We start from the raw sequence: 17,702 nt of genomic DNA, 5'->3' as shown, positions 1-17,702 counted from the left end.
TACTCTGGAATCCGCGGCTCTACTGCATGCGGCATCCATTTGCGAAGGCATCTCCTCTCTGTTCTTCTAGTATTGGCGCTTTCCCCTTTTCCTTAGATGTTTCCTGCATATAGATTTATATTAGTTGCTGCCTTACAGTTTACGCAAAGGAAAAGAGAAATGATAAAAAGATTGACATGAAAGCTTTAAGTTCTAATGAATGCATAATCATGACACTCATAATGACTTGACTCTTCCAAAAACACAACACGATCATCCTTGGATACTCAGGCGTGCAATTATTAATTTCCCTTAAGGTGCGCGCTCAATTTTGGGTTTACAGATCATGCCGAGGAAACTTTGCGATGAGTGGTTTCTGCGATTCGCATCGCAGCATCGAGGATTGCGATGTCGAGAGGTGTCATCGCAGCAATTAATAGTCTCATTCATCGCAGATCGCAAATCGCAAGATCGCAGTTTGTAAGATCGCAGATCGCAAATTGCAAGATCGCATTTTTCATTTGATCACTGTGCGCTGCTTATGCGACGTTGCGATATGCGATGTCGCATATCGGCCGTCAGCGATTCCTTAGGTTTTCTTTTAAGGGCACTTTCAAAACATGCGATGCGATGAATTTCGCATCGCTTCTTTGCAGCTTATTTATGCGCATAGGAAAACGCTTCACTCTCTCTTTGCGATGCGATATAGCTTTTAGGGAGTTAAATACAAAAATTTTGATAAAAATATTTTTAGGATTTTTTGTTAAGGGTCCCCCTTTGCTTGATGTTATTGCTAATACCAAACAAAGAGGGGGGTTGTTGGTGACCACAACAGAAGGGGGGCATGGATATATCATCCTTGCAATCGATTACTTTACAAAATGGGTCAATGCGATGCCTACATATAAAGGCAATGGCGAAACTGTAGAAATTTTCATTTTCAATCATGTGATTTCTTGGTTTGGCATCCCACAAGATATTGTTACAAACCATGGTAGTCATTTTCGTAAATTTATGATGGTCGAGCTATTTTCTCAACTCAACCTCTGCCATGATAGCTCTACTCCATATTATCCACAAGTTAATGGTCAGGTCGAAGTTGTCAATAAAGTTTTAACCAATATGATTAAATGGATAGTTGGTATGCATAAAGGAAACTAGAACTCTATGCTCTTTTCAGCACAGTCGGCTTACCATACTACTGCAAAAACATCAATCGGTTTTACCCCTTTCCAACTTGTTTATGGTTTGGAAGACGTATTACCTATTGAATGTGAAATTCCATCTCTTAAATTAGCTATGGAATTATTAGATGCTACCTCTGCAGACGAAGAGCGCTTTGTAGATTTAGCCCATCTAGATGAAAATCATCGTAATGTCGTATTGGCTAGTGAAGCTCACCAGAAACATGTCAAAGCCCAATACAATCAAAATGTTAATCCTCATACATATTCAAAAGGTGACCTAGTCTTGGTCTATGATCAAGCTCATGACAAGCTAGGTGTAGGGAAATTCGAGCCCATGTGGCATGGCCCTTACATCATAAAACGTGCATTAGCTAAAGGTGCCTATGAGCTGGTTGGTTGCGATGGTATTCCTCTGGGAAAGCCCAGAAATGGTATTTACCTAAAGAAATATTTTTCATAAATTTTTGGTGAAAATTTGTATATTATTTACCGTTTTTTGTGATAATTAGTGTTTTTACATTTTTTACTACTTCTCTTGCTTATCTCATTTTTACACTTGATTTGTATATGTCGATGTTTTCTCTGACTTACATTGGCTTTGCTGATGGCGCTAGTCTTAGTACTCAAAATTTATCTTCCACGACTTGGGTTATTTATTCACCCAGTGACGAGCTATTCTATATTCACGAAATATGTCTCAGTCAAGCAACGAACAATATAGTGGAATATAGCGCAATCATTGAGCTATTAATTGATGCCATTACATTTGGTATTTGGCGTTTGATCGTTAGGTTAGATTCGCAACTCGTAGTATTACATTTAAACGGTGTCTATTCAGTAAGGAGTCTATCTCTTGGAAAGGAAATTTGATTATATTGAATATCAACACATCCCGAGATAATTTAACACATTGACATATGCATTGGAAAATCATGTGTTAAATAGAAATTTGAAACATTTTTAAATTAAAAACAATACTTATACATTGATCGAGATAAAAATAGATAAAAGTAGTAGGTTTTTCATTAAAATAGAGTTTGGGTGTGTCTACAAAATATGTCATCCGAGGACATAAGGCCTCGTGGCCTTTTATTTTCCAAATATGCTGACACCAAAAAAGTAAAAAATGGTCCTAGAAACTAGAACAACTAAGCCTAATGACTCTCATGATATCACACGATAGCATGAGCAAATCGACACAGCAAACGTCTGAGAGGCCTAGAACCCCAACTGTGTGCCTCTGATAGGCGTGTGGAATGTCATCGAATCCAATCTCTGGATGTTGGCAGTCAACCTCTCAAGGTTTTGCTCCAACTCTGTCAGGATGTCATCTGCCTCTGGGTTCGTTGCCACAGCTACTATAGGCTACTTGCCTCGTCTATCATACCATCTCATCCTAGCTGGTTGGGTTGGACCCACATCTACACATGCATTTCAGATAATTAGCCTCTGAAGACAAAAACACTTAAAATTTTGAAAATTTTGAAAATATATCAAAATGAGAAATTCTTACCTAGATCACCCCACTGAGCTCCGGCTAGAAGTGGGATATTAGGATCACCTCTGTAATCCATCTTAGCATATGGAAATTCCTCGATCGAAACAATCTACTGGCTTGGCCAGTAAAAAAACTATGTCGTATACCTCACTGCAAGCCCATCACTGCCATGGCATTTCATCAGTGCAACCCACCTCATCAAGTGTGGATTCCTCGAACCCCCCTCATCTATCAGAATCTATTGTGGCCGAAGAATAGGAACCCTCTCTAGGGAAAAAGCAACTAGAATGGCACCATAACCAAAATTTTTCAGTTTACCATTCTTGCACCTAGTCAACTGGCCCTTCATATTTACCACTACTGCCTCACACCAGTTGTATACCATGGGCTTCCAACATTCCACGATTGTCTGCATCTGTGCCCATGTGGCTAGATGAATGGAAGCACTACCACATAGTTTGCAAACAGTGAAAGCAATGGTCCTCAAGGGTAAAAGTTTGATGGTCTAAATGTCAATCTATCCATCTTTGGGCGATGCACCCCTACAAAAGTGTCATAGGTATCCATCAGTAGTATCTCCCCTTGCTCTTGATCCAAATAGGGAAAGATCGGCTCCACGATGAGACAACCCAGTCAGGAAATAGATGTCATCGACATCAATTCTGATGCGATGATCAGTAATCACAAAGCACTATCCCTGGACATTCCAGGTCCTCACCAACCACGTCATCAGATCTATCTAGGCTTTCATCCCAGGGATTAGCTAGTATTTCAGGAGGCCACAAGTCCTAAGAGCCTGCAAAGTGGCTAGATCTGCCAAACTAGCCAAATCATTGGTTTCATGCTCTCTTTCCCTCCACCCCATTTTTTACCAATCAAATGACCTGAAATGACCATTTTAAAATAGTTAGAAGCATTTTTGAAACTAGTTTCATGTTTTTTGGACTTCAAAATTTGTTTTAAAAATAGCCCACAACACCTGCGCGACTGCCCTTTTATGGACAAAGCACAGCTATGCGGAAATTTCTAGCAAAATTCCACGCAAGCCGAGAATTTTCATATGGAAAATTTTATCGACCTATACGGTCCCGATTGAACGAAACCCGTGCAGGGCCGAGGGCGCATTTTTAAACAAATATTTGTCCCAAAAAACCAAATGAAAACTTAAAATGAGAAAATAAATGGATAGAAAGCTAAGTTATGGAGAGATATTCTACCTAGAGGAAACGATGTGTGATTTCGTCCACAGGTTGGCTTGGAACTAGTCCTGGAAGTTCGATGGTAAAAACTCCTCTCTCTGCTCTGAACTGGTGAAAATGCAAATGGTAAAAATAAAATTACTTTTTCCCACTTTTATAAGTTTTTGAGCTTAAAAAATATTATTTTTTATATTTTGAATCTTTTTTAGAGGGAAAACACCTTTTGGAGCAGTTATGATGGGTTATTGAGTATCAATGTGCACGATCGTTTACGGAGTCAAGATAAATCATTTTTGACATTTTAGTAGACTTTTATCGCTTTTTATGCTCTTTAAAAATTATGAAAAGCGAAAATCATGGAGTCTTCTTTTAAGCCCTTTTCAGACTTTTTCAAAACAAAAAGATTGTCGAGTACTTGCTTGTTCGAACTCGTAAAAGTAAATGAAAAATTGTCCACTCAGTATAAATTTACCCCTTTTACGAACTGAGTCAGGATTGTTTACGAAAAAGGTATACATTGATCAAACATGGTCAATAGAGTTCTCTCTTGTATTATTTTATCCTTTTTCAGACTTGAGAGACTAAACTGACGAAAAAGAACCTGATGGAGTCTACTTATGTTTTTCTTCTGACTCTCTAAAAATTAAAAACATTGAGCTTTACTTTCTCTGGGCTCGTTAAAATTTTATGGTTAAAGAGTTGAATGAATTTTCTTTTTGTGTCTTTTTCAAACTCTTAAAAGAAAATGACATCGAGTTACCCCTTTACTGGACTCGTAAAAAATTAAACAGCATGGGACTCGTTAAGCATGATGAGTCCGAATCATTCCTTCTTAGGGTTCGTTAAAAATACTTCGATGGACTCATCTGAAGGATGAGCTTATAGTCCAAGCATTGTCCTCAAGCTTGTAAAAAATAAAGAGGTACTTTCTAGTAATGGTGGGGGGAAATTGGGGACAGTGTCCATTCTACATCATCAGTTAAAAGGTAGCATGTCGCTCTTGAACATGGCGCTCTGTCACATTCATGTCTGGGTTGGGAAATCCATTTGCCTTACAGTTAATCAAACCTCATTGAAAGTCTTCATGGTTTTGGTTATTATCGTTAAGCCAAATGCTGCCAAATCATTATAGTGTCATTATATGTTCAAAAGAAGTTCAACCTTGGTTCAAATCCCTTTGCAAAATATTTACCTTCATTCATGTCGGACATCCTTGAGTCATTCCTTGCAATTATTTTCAAAAATTGATATCATGTTTCGTGTAGTAGGATTTCCTACAATGAATCGCTTCCTATCTACTTCAACTCATTATCTAGGAAACTAATTTAGAAGCCTTCAGTACATTGAAGCCTGCATGCCTTAATGGCAGTTTTTTCACTTTCAACAATAGGTTCTCATCATTGGCATTCGATCGAATGATTCTATGAGTGTTGGACTTCAAATCACATATTCGCACTTCATATATTGTAGTGGGAGTACCTTGAGAACCATTGTCATTATTGGTGGTTTCTCTCACGCTTGTTAATGGTTCACATCATTGACTGATAATCAAGTGGTTTCTGCCATGTTAGACTTCGAGACATTCACTCACATGGTTAGAATAGTATTGTGGATCAAGAGATGGAGATCAAGACCCTGGATCTAGTTTCATCAATCTAGGTTGCGAGGATATTTTATATTCATGATTAGGTAGACATATGGTTATGTCCATGTTGTGTCTACCATCTATATGATCTTAGTTTTTCCATGATTGTTTAGAGAGTTCACTTTACTTTGAGTATGGAAATTCCTACCTCAAAGATGATTTTTGATATATATTTTGCATTATGTTCCCTTGAATGTTCCTTGCATGTTTCTGACCATTACCTCTGATCCAATCCTTGGAATGATAAAGCGCTTCAATCTTTTAAACTTATTTTTCAGACTTCGCACTTTAGGGGGGCAATCTATTACACGTGAATTTGTTGCCATGACACTTGATCAGTTTATGGATATTTTTACCATCCGTGAACATGTTGAAACCATCTCCCTTAGAAGTCAAACTACTCAATATATGTTGAAATACATGAGAAATTTGGGTCAAATAGCTCTCACACCTTGTTAAGTTCCACCTGCACTGATTTCTCTGGCGTTTCCTGTGCATGCACTGAAATTGACTCTAATAACAGTGCAAAGTTGTGTCAGTCTGTAACTATAAAACCGTGCAGGTGAATTCTAGAAAGTAAAAATAAAAAGTACATTCTAAGATCATATTTGGTCGAATATTTCCCAACTGAATGATTCTAGGTGATGACTATTCGAACTATAACCCTCATAAGATATATCTCCATCCCTCTTCTCATGGTAACCTAATCCTTCATTAAAGGAGGTTCATCCTCTTCTTAGGGATCTGAAACTTCCCCCTCTTTGATCTATAAAAGGACTAGAGGGTTGAGGGATGAAGGAGGTCAGAATTCAGAGAATACAAACTTATGTTGTTAGTTTGAGATTAGAGAGCTTGTCATCTAAGGAGGAGATTGAAGGAATTTGGGAGGGACCTCACGGCATCAAGGCAAAGGTTGTAAGGCTCCTCTTATCTTCTGATTAATACAAATGAACACTTTCTCCCATTGATTTTGTCTTTTGTGAATGATGAATAGTTTGCAATTGTTTATTATATTTATTAAGACAAATTCAATCCCTAATTTCCTTGATCATTAGGCTAAGTTGTTTGGATTATTATATCACATGTGATTTTGATCCTTTTATGGTTTATGTTTGCAGGTATTATCAAGCATTGAAGAGCTGCATCAAGTCACAACCAGGGATCTTCATCAGGCATTTCATGAAACTGGTAAGAGGTCTATCCATTAGCTATACTGCTTATAATTCGAACAAGTTCAACTTAGGGAAAGATTCAGTTCATTTGTCATGATTTTTTCTAGTTTCCATTTAGGATCTAGGGAGATCGCTCTTGTCTGCAAGAGGGATTATTAGGTGTAACAATCTTGAACCACAACCTAACCTAGAGTCCTATTATAAATTTGTGAAAGAAGGAAGGATTATCTCGAGAAATTTGTAGTACCCCTCTTATTCAAATTGGAAAAATAGAGGGGCAGAACTCACAGATGGATGCAGATTGCAAAATCAAAGAAGGTAGAAGATGTGGGACAACAACACCAAGTTTTCCCATCAAACTAGTGTCAGGATCATAGGTGCCACCTAGAGAAAGACCATCCATTGTTGATTTGTATTCAAAAGAAACTACCTCTATAACTACCTAAGACATCAAGAAGATACCAAAGGACACCACGAAAGAGGAAGGAAAGAGGAAGAAGGCTAGGTTGCTCAAGGGTGAGCAACAATTTCAGTAGCGAGAGATGATGGGCCCCAAAATTGTCTATTTTATTAGGCTTCCACGTTGGTGTTACAATCACAATTATCAATTACAATAAAAAGGGGTAGAACAAGGGCATTTTATAGCAGTTGATGTTCCTTCAACACATGTAGTACCATCCTTAAGTGTTTCTCATGTTCTTCTTCAAACATAAAATAGATAAGTATGTCATTCAAGAAGACAATGAAAATTTTAAAAAAGTAATATCATTTATCAAACACATAAAAATGGTTGGTGCATTTGATAAACCTAATTGCACCACTACAAACTCATAATGGTCATAACTTGTGTAGAAAATCTATGATAGGTTAACCCAATAATGCAATATCAATCAAAGTAGAATATTATAACCTACTTCTACTATCAATTTGCGGAAGCTTAAAGATAGAGCTGAAAAATATAACCAGAAGAAGAAGAATCAATGGCACAATGTTGGAAATAATACTGAGAGGGGGGGTGAATCAGTATTATCTAGCAATTTAACAAATCTTCCTTATTTGATCTTTGAATTATTCTTGCATATCAGTACCATAAAATAATGAGCATGAACAAAGAAAACAGATAGTCACATCAAAGAACACAAGATGTAAGGTGGAAACCCAATGTGGGTGAAAACCACCTGCTGCAATATGTCTCTATCTTCTTTCAAATTAGAAACTCCTTTTACAATGATTTTGTACTGGTGCAGTCCTTTACCAGTACGTAGGCTGCAACCTGCAGAGAGCTACAACTCTCTACTTCTTTTCATAAAGCATCAAATGATCATCCAGTACATAACAGTTACTGTCTACTACAGTTATCAGATCAGTAATAACAGAATTAACCCAGAACACCTTATCAACAGATAAATACAATCAATAGAACAGAGACGCAGTTTTTCCTTCTGTGGCCTGCGACCAGACGCAGCTAACCTTTTGCTACTCTGCGTCCAGACGCAGATATCCTTCTGCAACGCTGCGTGCCCACGCATTGTTCCTTCAACTGCTCTGCGTTCTGTTGCTCCAGGGACGCATCCAGAAACACTATCGTGCCGCGTCTTTCTGCTACAGGGACGCACCCAAAAACACTATCGCGCCGCGTCCTTTGCTTCAGAGACGCATCTGAACCTTGATCGCTCTGCGTCCCCACGCAGATCTCCAGTTACTGAACTGCGTCCCAGACGCACCTGAACTTCGTCTGCACTGCGTCCCCACGCAGGTCTCCAGATTCTGCACTGCGTCCCGGCGCGCTTTCCTTTCACCGTACCTGCGTCCCTTCGGGTATGAATGATTTCAAGACTTTAAGTGTAACCCAAACAGTCAGATCTTCAGATCTGATCTTGCGCCAAAGAGATCTCAGTCCTTCAGTAGATTCGCCTTCTTTAGATCTAGATCAGATCTCACCCAAAAAGATATTCAACCAAAGACATTCTTAGCCAAATGATCTCCTTGCTTTATATAGGCAAGCTCCTCCTCAAAACATGGAACAATACCACGAGCCGACACGATAGAAACACAAAACCGTCGGCTAGATACCACACAAGAAACCCCCACGTGCTTTTTCTCTGCCTTGAAAAGTGTGCACTGGGTGGACGCACCCCCTGAACGGCTGGACTGCGTCTCTGGACGCGGATCCTGCATGGTGTACCTGCGGGTGCGCACCTTCTGAACTGGTTTCCTGCGTCCTTCTTAATTTTCAACAAACTGAGAGCCTTGCCACGGGAGTTGCCATCAAGTACAACATCTGTAACATACAGCCATACCAGAAAAACATAATGCCAACACACAATACACATGAAAATACTTTGGGGAAAGTCTCAGATAAAAATCTCATAGCTAGCCAACTCTCAGTACAATCCTCACAGATGCTCACAGGAAATATTGGCTTCTCTCCAGCATTCCTCTCTGCCCTCCAAGCTCCTATTTCCTTGCGTTGTTCCATGTGGATGATTAGTCTATTACCAAGTGGAAAACCAAGCCTTCAAAATTGCGCAATCCTCAAGGATGAATCCCTGACTGCATACATGAGTTTTCTCCATGATAAAAAACATGCAACTGATAGTACATTGTCCTTGAACATTAATATCAACTGGGTCTTTCTCAGAATAGACATGCATGAGTTTCTGATGAGGGAATCTTCAGTTAATGGAGTAGCACTAGTTGAGTGCATTAATTCATCAACTGACTGTTATCTCACTATTAGTTCCTCAAAAAGTTTCAAACTAATTTAATTGGACTTAACTTAGTAAACTGAGTTAACTAATTACAACTCAAATATAACTCAATCTTATCTCTTTAATTTAAGGGATAACTCTTGCGTGACTTTAAAAAGACTTCTAACTTGAATTTCTCCAACTAATTAATTTAAAATAAATAAATTAATTATTTCCAAATAGTTGTTAAGACTAAATTCGATTTTAATTCACAATTTAATTCAAGGACAAATTAAATTGGAATATTCTTGTTGCCGTATTTCAACACTCCCTCTCAACAAGAAAGGGATTTTCTGCCACCCCGATCCTGTCTCTATGGAACTCGAATTTACACTTTAACAATGCCTTTGTCAAAATGTCAGCATCTTGCTCCTCTGTTGAAATATACTGCAGCAACATGATCCTCCTCACCACACAGTCTCTGAGATGATGATACCAGATATCGATGTGCTTGGACCTATCATGAAATACTGGATTCTCATAGAGTTTGATACAACTCTGATTATCACAATAGATCACAGTTGGATCCATCCTCTGATCAAACAAACCAACTAGGATTTTCCGCATCCAAATGGCCTCACATGCTGCCTGACTTGCAGCCATGTATTCTGCCTCTGCTGAGTTGAGTTAAACTAACCTTTGTTTCCTTTTGTACCAAGAAACTATCGCTGACCCAAGGTTGAAAATCCCTCCTGATGTGCTCTTCCGATCTGATGGACTCCCTTCCCATTCTACATCAGTGAAGCCTTGTAGCTTCACTCCCTTGACCTGTGAAAAGCCACAGGAAAAAAATATTGCCTTATGCTTCTCCACACTACCATCAATAGCTTGCTTTACCTTGTAAAGCCAACAGGAACTCACAACTGACTTGTTCTCTAGTCTCGGAACCATGTCCCAAACATTGTTACGAACTATGGAGTCATACTCCTCCACCATAGCATCAACCCAAATCGGCTGCTGCACTTCTTCCTCAAAGGAAGATGGCTCGGTCTCAATAGATTCCCTAGCAAGGGCCATGTATCCAGTGTACCTCTTAGGTGACCTCCTCTATTTGCGCTGAGAAGATGGTGCTCCCACATTCTCTCTTCCATCCTCCAACAATCTGTTAGGTTCTCTTGTGTGCTTTCATCCATCTCTAGAAGACTCTGCTTGAGTGGATGTCTCCACTCCTGAAACCTCTGCATGCAGCTTCTCTGCATTAGTCTGAGGCTCCTCCTCCTTAGGAACCAACAATTCCTCCACAACCTATAGTTGGAGCTCCCTCTCAAGGGAAACTCGCATGGCCTTCTACTCGTCAAACTTGAGATCTCTGCGAACCATTGTCCTCCGACTAGTAGGCAAGTACACCTGATAGTTGTGAGGTGTATCAGTGTACCCCACAAATATCACCAACTCTACTATTGGCTCAAGCTTCTTTCATGCATCTTTTGTCACATGGAAATAGATTGATGAGCCAAAGATCCTGAAGTGACCCACATTTGGTCTCTTACCGGAGAAAGCTTCCTCTGGTGTCTTCATCCCACGTATGCGATGCGGGCTTCTATTCTGCAAATAGACTGTTGTGTTGCATGCCTTAGCCCACAAGTGAAGTGATAGGCCTTAGTCATGCAGCATTGCCCGTGCTGCCCCTATAATAGTTATGTTCTTCCTCTCGGCCACCCCATTCTGTTGTGGGTTATGAGGTGCCATCAACTCTTGTTTAATTCCTTCCGCTGCACAAAAGTCCTTAAACTCTTGAGAGACATATTCTCCACCGTTGTTGCTTCTCAAGGCCTTGATCTTCTTCCTTGACTCTTTCTTGACCAAAGCTTTGAACTCACAAAACTTTGTGAAAGTTTGGTCCTTCTTCTGCATGAAATAAATCCAACATTAACGAGAATAGTCATCAATGAAAATCACATAATACCATTTCTTCGTTGTGGATGCCGTCAAGAATGGTCCACAAAAATCAATATGAACTCGCTCTAAGATAGCCTCTGCTCTACTGTCTTGATCATGAAAGGAAGACTTGGTGTACTTTCCCAAGGTACAACCTTTACATGTGTCAACTTGCTCAAGTTTACCTTTGGGAAGTCCTGTAGATATCTGTTGCATTATCTTCAAAGCCCCATGATGCAAATGGCCCAACCGTCTATGCCACAACTCGCCAATGTCTTGGCTTTGCACCAATTCTGCTTTCATACTCAATGCTGCACAATCATCTACCTCTAGTTTATAGAGATTCTTCACCTGAATCCCTATCCTCTTGGCCTGACCCATGGATATGTGTCTTAGGAATGCCTTTCCTTTACTGAAGACAACAACGCAGCCTTTTTCCTCCAACATAGCGACTGATACCAAGTTCTTCTTCAGTCCAGGCACATACATCACATCTGTCAAGGTGAGAGGAGCTCCATGCTCCCTCTAAAAAGCAACCGTGCCTACTCCTAAAACACTATACCTTCCGTCATCACCCATCTCTATGTGCATCTTGAGGTCTTTCTCCTCCAAGGCATTGAATAAATTTTTATTACTGTTCATGTGGAATGAGGCTCCATTGTCAAGATACTAGACACAACCCATCATCGATGACACCATGCATGCAATGAGGGTAAAGTCCATTTTGAACTGAGAGGCTAATGTCTCGCCTTCTAATCCTTCTGAGGATCCCTTCTTGGACTTCTTTGATGGGCAATTAGTCAAATAATGTCCCATATTGTGACACTTAAAGCATCTTACTTTAGACATGTCACCCTTCTTCCCTCCATGAGAAGAATTCGATTTGAAATGGGAAGCCTTACCCTTCCCTTTCCTTGCCTTACTTGCTAAGGCCAATTTTCTTCATCATCATTCTTAGATGAAGAACCATCTCGTGTGCTCCTCCTGATCTCCTCCTGCATAAGATCCGACCACAGTCGTTCCTAATATGACAGTTTCTCCCTTCCATTCATAGAGTCCTGGTAACTATTCCAACCCTTTGGAAGGCCAAGGAGAGCGAGGCTCACCATATCATCATCGGCAGTAGTTATTCCCACACTGCCAAGCTCATCTCTGCAGGTGGTTAGCTTGTTCAGATATGTGAAAATAATATCGCCCTTCTCCATCTTGATTCTTTGAATCTTATCCTTGAGCGCCTATTTCCTCTGGTCGCTACTGTTCTGGTAGAGGTCCTTCAATGTCTTCCACATTGAAAATGGAGTATCCTTCCCATGGAGACTCGAGACAATATGGTCTCGAACTCCCTCAAGGATGATCAGTCTCGCCATCGCCACACACTTCTTCCACTCAACCAAATCTTGTGCATTAGTTGAAGCTGGCTTTGGGATTTCTTGATCAATGAATTCCTTCAAGCCATTTTCTTCTAATACAGCCTCCATTCTATCTTTCCATGCTATGTAATTTGAGCTACCTTCCAAGGCATACTCGAGTCTCAATCCATAGAATGCCATTGGCCAACCTTGAAGTATGATATGAATTCGATTTTCACCTGCAACCCCGAACTTCAAACTTCGAATTCTCTTCTCAATATACTATTCACAGCTTTGACACCATGTAGAAAATTTGTGATAGGTTAACCCGATAATGTAATATAAATCAAATTAGAATACTATAACCTACTTCTACTATCAATTTGCGGAAGCTTAAAGATCGAGCTGAACAATATAACCAGAAGAATAAGAATCAATGACACAATACACATGAAAATACTTTGGGGAAAGTCTCAGATAAAAACCCCACACTATTGTATTATCATAAATGGTGGAAATACATATGAATTATACAAATGCTTAGCTCTCACAGCTAGCCATCTCTCAGTACAATCCTCGTAGATGCTCACAGGCAATCTTGGCTTCTCTCCAACCTTCCTCTCTACCCTCCAAGCTCCTATTTCCTTATGTTGTTCCTTGTGGATGATTAGCCTATTACCAAGTGGAAAACCAAGCCTTCAAAACTGTGCAATCCTCAAGGATGAATCCTTGACTACATGCATGAGTTTTCTCCATGAGAAAACACATGCAACTGATAGTACATTGTCCTTGAACATTAATCTCAACTGGGTCTTTCTCAGAATAGACATGCATGAGTTTCTGATGAAGGAATCTTCCATTAACCAGAGTAGCACTAGTTGAGTGTATTAATGCATCAACTGACTTTTAACTCACTATTAGTTCCTCAAACAGTTTGGAACTAATTTAACTGGACTTAACTTAGTAAACTGAGTTAACTAATTACAACTCAAATGTAACTCAATCTTATCTCCTTAATTTAAGGGATAACTCTTGCATGACTTCAGAAAGACTTCTAACTTGAATTTCTTCAACTAATTAATTTAAAATAAATTAATTAATTATTTCCAAGTAGTTGTTAAGACTAAATTCGATTTTAATTCACAATTTAATTCAAGGACAAATTAAATTGGAATATTCTTGTTGCCATATTTCAACATCTTGTTCAAAGGATTCCCATGTTGAGTTGAAATTATCACTTAATGGTTACCTGATCTCAAGTCAATCTTGGAGAAGATATTTGCACCTTTAAATTGTTCAAAAAGATCATCTATCCTTAGAAAGGATACTTTTCTTGATTTTGACCTTATTTGGTTGTCTAAAATCAATGCACATCCTTAAGGTACAACCTTGTTCTTAACAAAGAGCACTAAGGTTCCCTAAGGTAACACACTTGAGAATATCTACCTTTTTTCCAAAATTTGTTCATGTTGCATTTTTAATTCCTTTAGGTCTAGTGTCCTCATTCTATAAGGAGTATTATGCACTAGGTATGTTAGAAACAATGGAAACCAAGACACTACTAAGAGGGGGTGAATCAATAGTGTGACCAAATTATACAATTCTTGATACTTTTCAATCACTTTAGAAACTACTCATGTAGTTATTAACATAACTCAATCATGTAAAACATAACATCATAACCATTATCATACACATGTGCAACATATATATAAGATATCAATCTTCTTTTATTTATTTGAAAAACACAAACTTCAACTTTGCTATTATATCATTTCCCCACAAGCTATTGCTTGTAGGTTTCTCAAATGTTATTGAAAGGAACTTTTATCCCTTCTCATTTATATGTTTTCCCTGAAATGGATGGTTTCCCCTGCTCATCTATCAACCACTACTGAAAGGGATTGTTTCCCTTGCTCATTTATCATTTTTCACTGAAAGGGATTGTTTCCCCTGCTCATTTATCAACCACTACTGAAAGGGATTGTTTCCCCTGCTCATTTATCGTTTTTCACTGAAAGGGATTGTTGCCCCTTCTCATTTATCAATTTCAATTGAAAGGAATTGTTGCCCTTGCTCATTTATCAGTTGCTGCTGAAAGGGACTATTTCCCCTAGAATGCAAGCTACCACCTGCTAGCCCTATTGATCCAAATTTCATCAGTTTTCAAACTCAGATCAATAGGAAACTTTCTTTCACAAACACATAACTTTCTCATCTCAACTACTCACCAAAACCACCATTAAAACTCCTTCAAAAATATTTGATTACTAAATAAATCACCAAACACACCACCAACATCAATCCTTAGCAATTACTAATTTCATCATAAAAATCCATTCAATTCACTAATGCATTATATACCTTCTGAAAGACCTTTCAGACACCAAAATTTATCACTAATTCATCTCTAATGCATACTCACACTATGCATCGCGTTGCACCAACAAAAACTCACACACACTCCTTGGTCGCTTGACCTCTGCTTATAAATAATTATGGACTGATACTTTTGGATTGGAACTTTAGTTATTGTTAGGTCCCTATAATACTAGGATTACCCCATTACTATTGTAGTTGTATCCCTTATTAATATTGTTGAGCCCCTATTGTCCCCATACTATTGTCCCCATATTTTTATTACTGTGCCCCATAGAATCCCTCTATTGTTATTTTTGTGGCTTTATATTATTATTGTTAGCTCGGCTAGGCTATATTGTGACTCCATAGACTCCTATATATAGAAAGGAGGTTTTGTCATTTGAATCATCCAAGAATTGTTCATTTGTGTAATGTAAAGGAGGTTGTTCCCTCGAAGAGGCTGAATTCCAAGGCGTTGATCTCTCTTTTCTATCTTTTTGTCCGCTAGTTTCATAACATTTGGTATCAGAGCTTTGGATTCTAGGGTTTCGTTGCTCCAAATAGGTCATCGTGGCATTTTCGCTATCACTTTTTTTCTGCGACGTTTTAGAAGCAAAAAAAAAACCCATTTGAGATGAAATTTCACTAAACCTCGAGTCTGAATTTCAGAGCTTTTCGCGCTATATTTATGGAGATATGATCTGAGGAAGTTGGTGTTTTTGCAGACTCCTAAATTACATTCCAAACAGGTGACCTGGGGAAAATCGTCATAACTTTCTCTTTGAGCATCGGATTGAAATTTTGTAAGAAGGTACAGAAAGAGGATGGACTATAGTTTCTTGTATATATTTTTCAGTGCCATAGGTTGAAACAGTGACATGTGGCACTTCATACAAGTTCGCTCTTTTGGAAAGGTCAAGTCATCTTGGGAGATTGTGCATAACACTTTCTTGGAGAATCCAATTTGGATCAGACTAGTGGCATTGGAAAGAGGATGTAGAAGGATACTACAAGTCACAATTTTAGAACTGGATAATCCGAAATTACAGAGATACATTAGATTCAATATCAAGCTCCTACAAAGTGAAAAAAGGTGTGTAGTTTTTTTTAAATTTTTGCTTAAGCTTGGTTTGAAAAATTAGTTTGAAGGAATTCAAAGGGAATAGTAAAGCATTATTATCGGTAATTGATGCCCTGAGGAAAGAAAATGCAAACACCTAGTAAGCAACCTGAAAACTCTAGCATGACTCATGAAGAACAAGAAGAAATGCAACATGATATATCAAAATTACGAGACCAAGTGCAACAAGTGTCACTTGCACAAAAAGTAACAGAATCTAAGATGAAAGATGTAGAAGCTAAGATGGATGGTTTAAAGAAAGGTGTAGAAGCTAAGATGGATTGTTTAAAGAAAGGTGTAGAAGCTAAGATGGATGGCATGGAAGCTAAGATGAATGGCATGGACGCTATAATGGATGGCATGGATGATAAGATGGAAGAATTGAAGATAAATATGAATAATTTGCTACAAGAAATGGTCACTAATGGTGAAAGGGTAGTAAAGGAAACTCATGATGACAACAAAAAAAAATGTTAATCATGATTCCATAGACTCTAATGTTGGATCGAAGACCCACCATATTCCAAAAATCGATATGAGGAAGTTTAATGGCAAGGATCCCGCAACATGGATATTACAGATGGAGCAATTTTTCAATCTCAATAATGTGCAAAACACACAAAAGGTACGTATTGCACCTTTACATTTGGAACCAAATCAGTTTGTATGGTATCAATGGCTTTGCTCTCGTAAACAAATTATCACTTGAGAAATTTTTATGGAAGAATTGGCAGCACATTATGAGGATACAAAAAGCAACACTTTTTTTATCCAATTGATAAGTCTCAAACAAAAGGGTTCAATAATGGAGCATATTGAGGAGTTCCAAAAATTGAACATAAGGGTAAAAAATATTCCAGAGGTTCATAGGATTGATGTGTTCATAAGGACTTTAAAGGATAATATCCAACATGATGTTCGCCTTTGGGAACCTGATTCATTAGAGAAGGCATTCAGGTTAGCAAGAAAAATGGAAAGCAAAATTACGGCAACCAGGAAGCATACTAGTCACAACTATAAAGATGGAAGTGTTGTTACCCCTAGCCTTCCACAACCTATAAGGTTGACACCACAACAATTGGAAGAAAAAAGAGCAAAAGGGCTTTGTTACAGTTGTGATAGCAAATACACTAAAGGTCATAAGTGTGCTGAGAAGAAATTATTCTACATAGATTGTGAAGAGGAAGAAGAAAAGGAGCAAGAAAGGTCAAAGGAAGAGGATATAATCCAGGAACAAAGCCTAGATAAAGAAGAAATGAATCCGACCATATCTTGTAATGCATTGGCTGGAATTACCACTCCTCAAACCATCAAGATAGAAGGACAAATCAAGAAGAAAAAGGTAATAGTGTTGATTGATTCAGGAAGTACCCACAAATTTTATTCATTGTAAGGTAGCAAAAGAATTGAATTGCTTCCTATATCCAGCACCAGAGTGTCAAGTGATGATTGCAAATGGAGGAACGATAAATTTCTCTGGAAAGTGACATAATATCAAGCTATCCATGGGAGAATATGTATTGACTAGCCCAATGCTTTCCATTCCAATGGGAGGTGTTGATGT

This window comes from Pinus tabuliformis, chromosome 5_1 (assembly GCF_031772625.1).
Source record: "Pinus tabuliformis cultivar Carrire ecotype Pingquan chromosome 5_1, CPIR1, whole genome shotgun sequence".
NCBI classification, from domain to species: Eukaryota; Viridiplantae; Streptophyta; class Pinopsida; order Pinales; family Pinaceae; genus Pinus; species Pinus tabuliformis.
The sequence above is the reverse complement of the archived record's forward strand: the minus strand, read 5'-3'. Positions refer to the sequence as shown.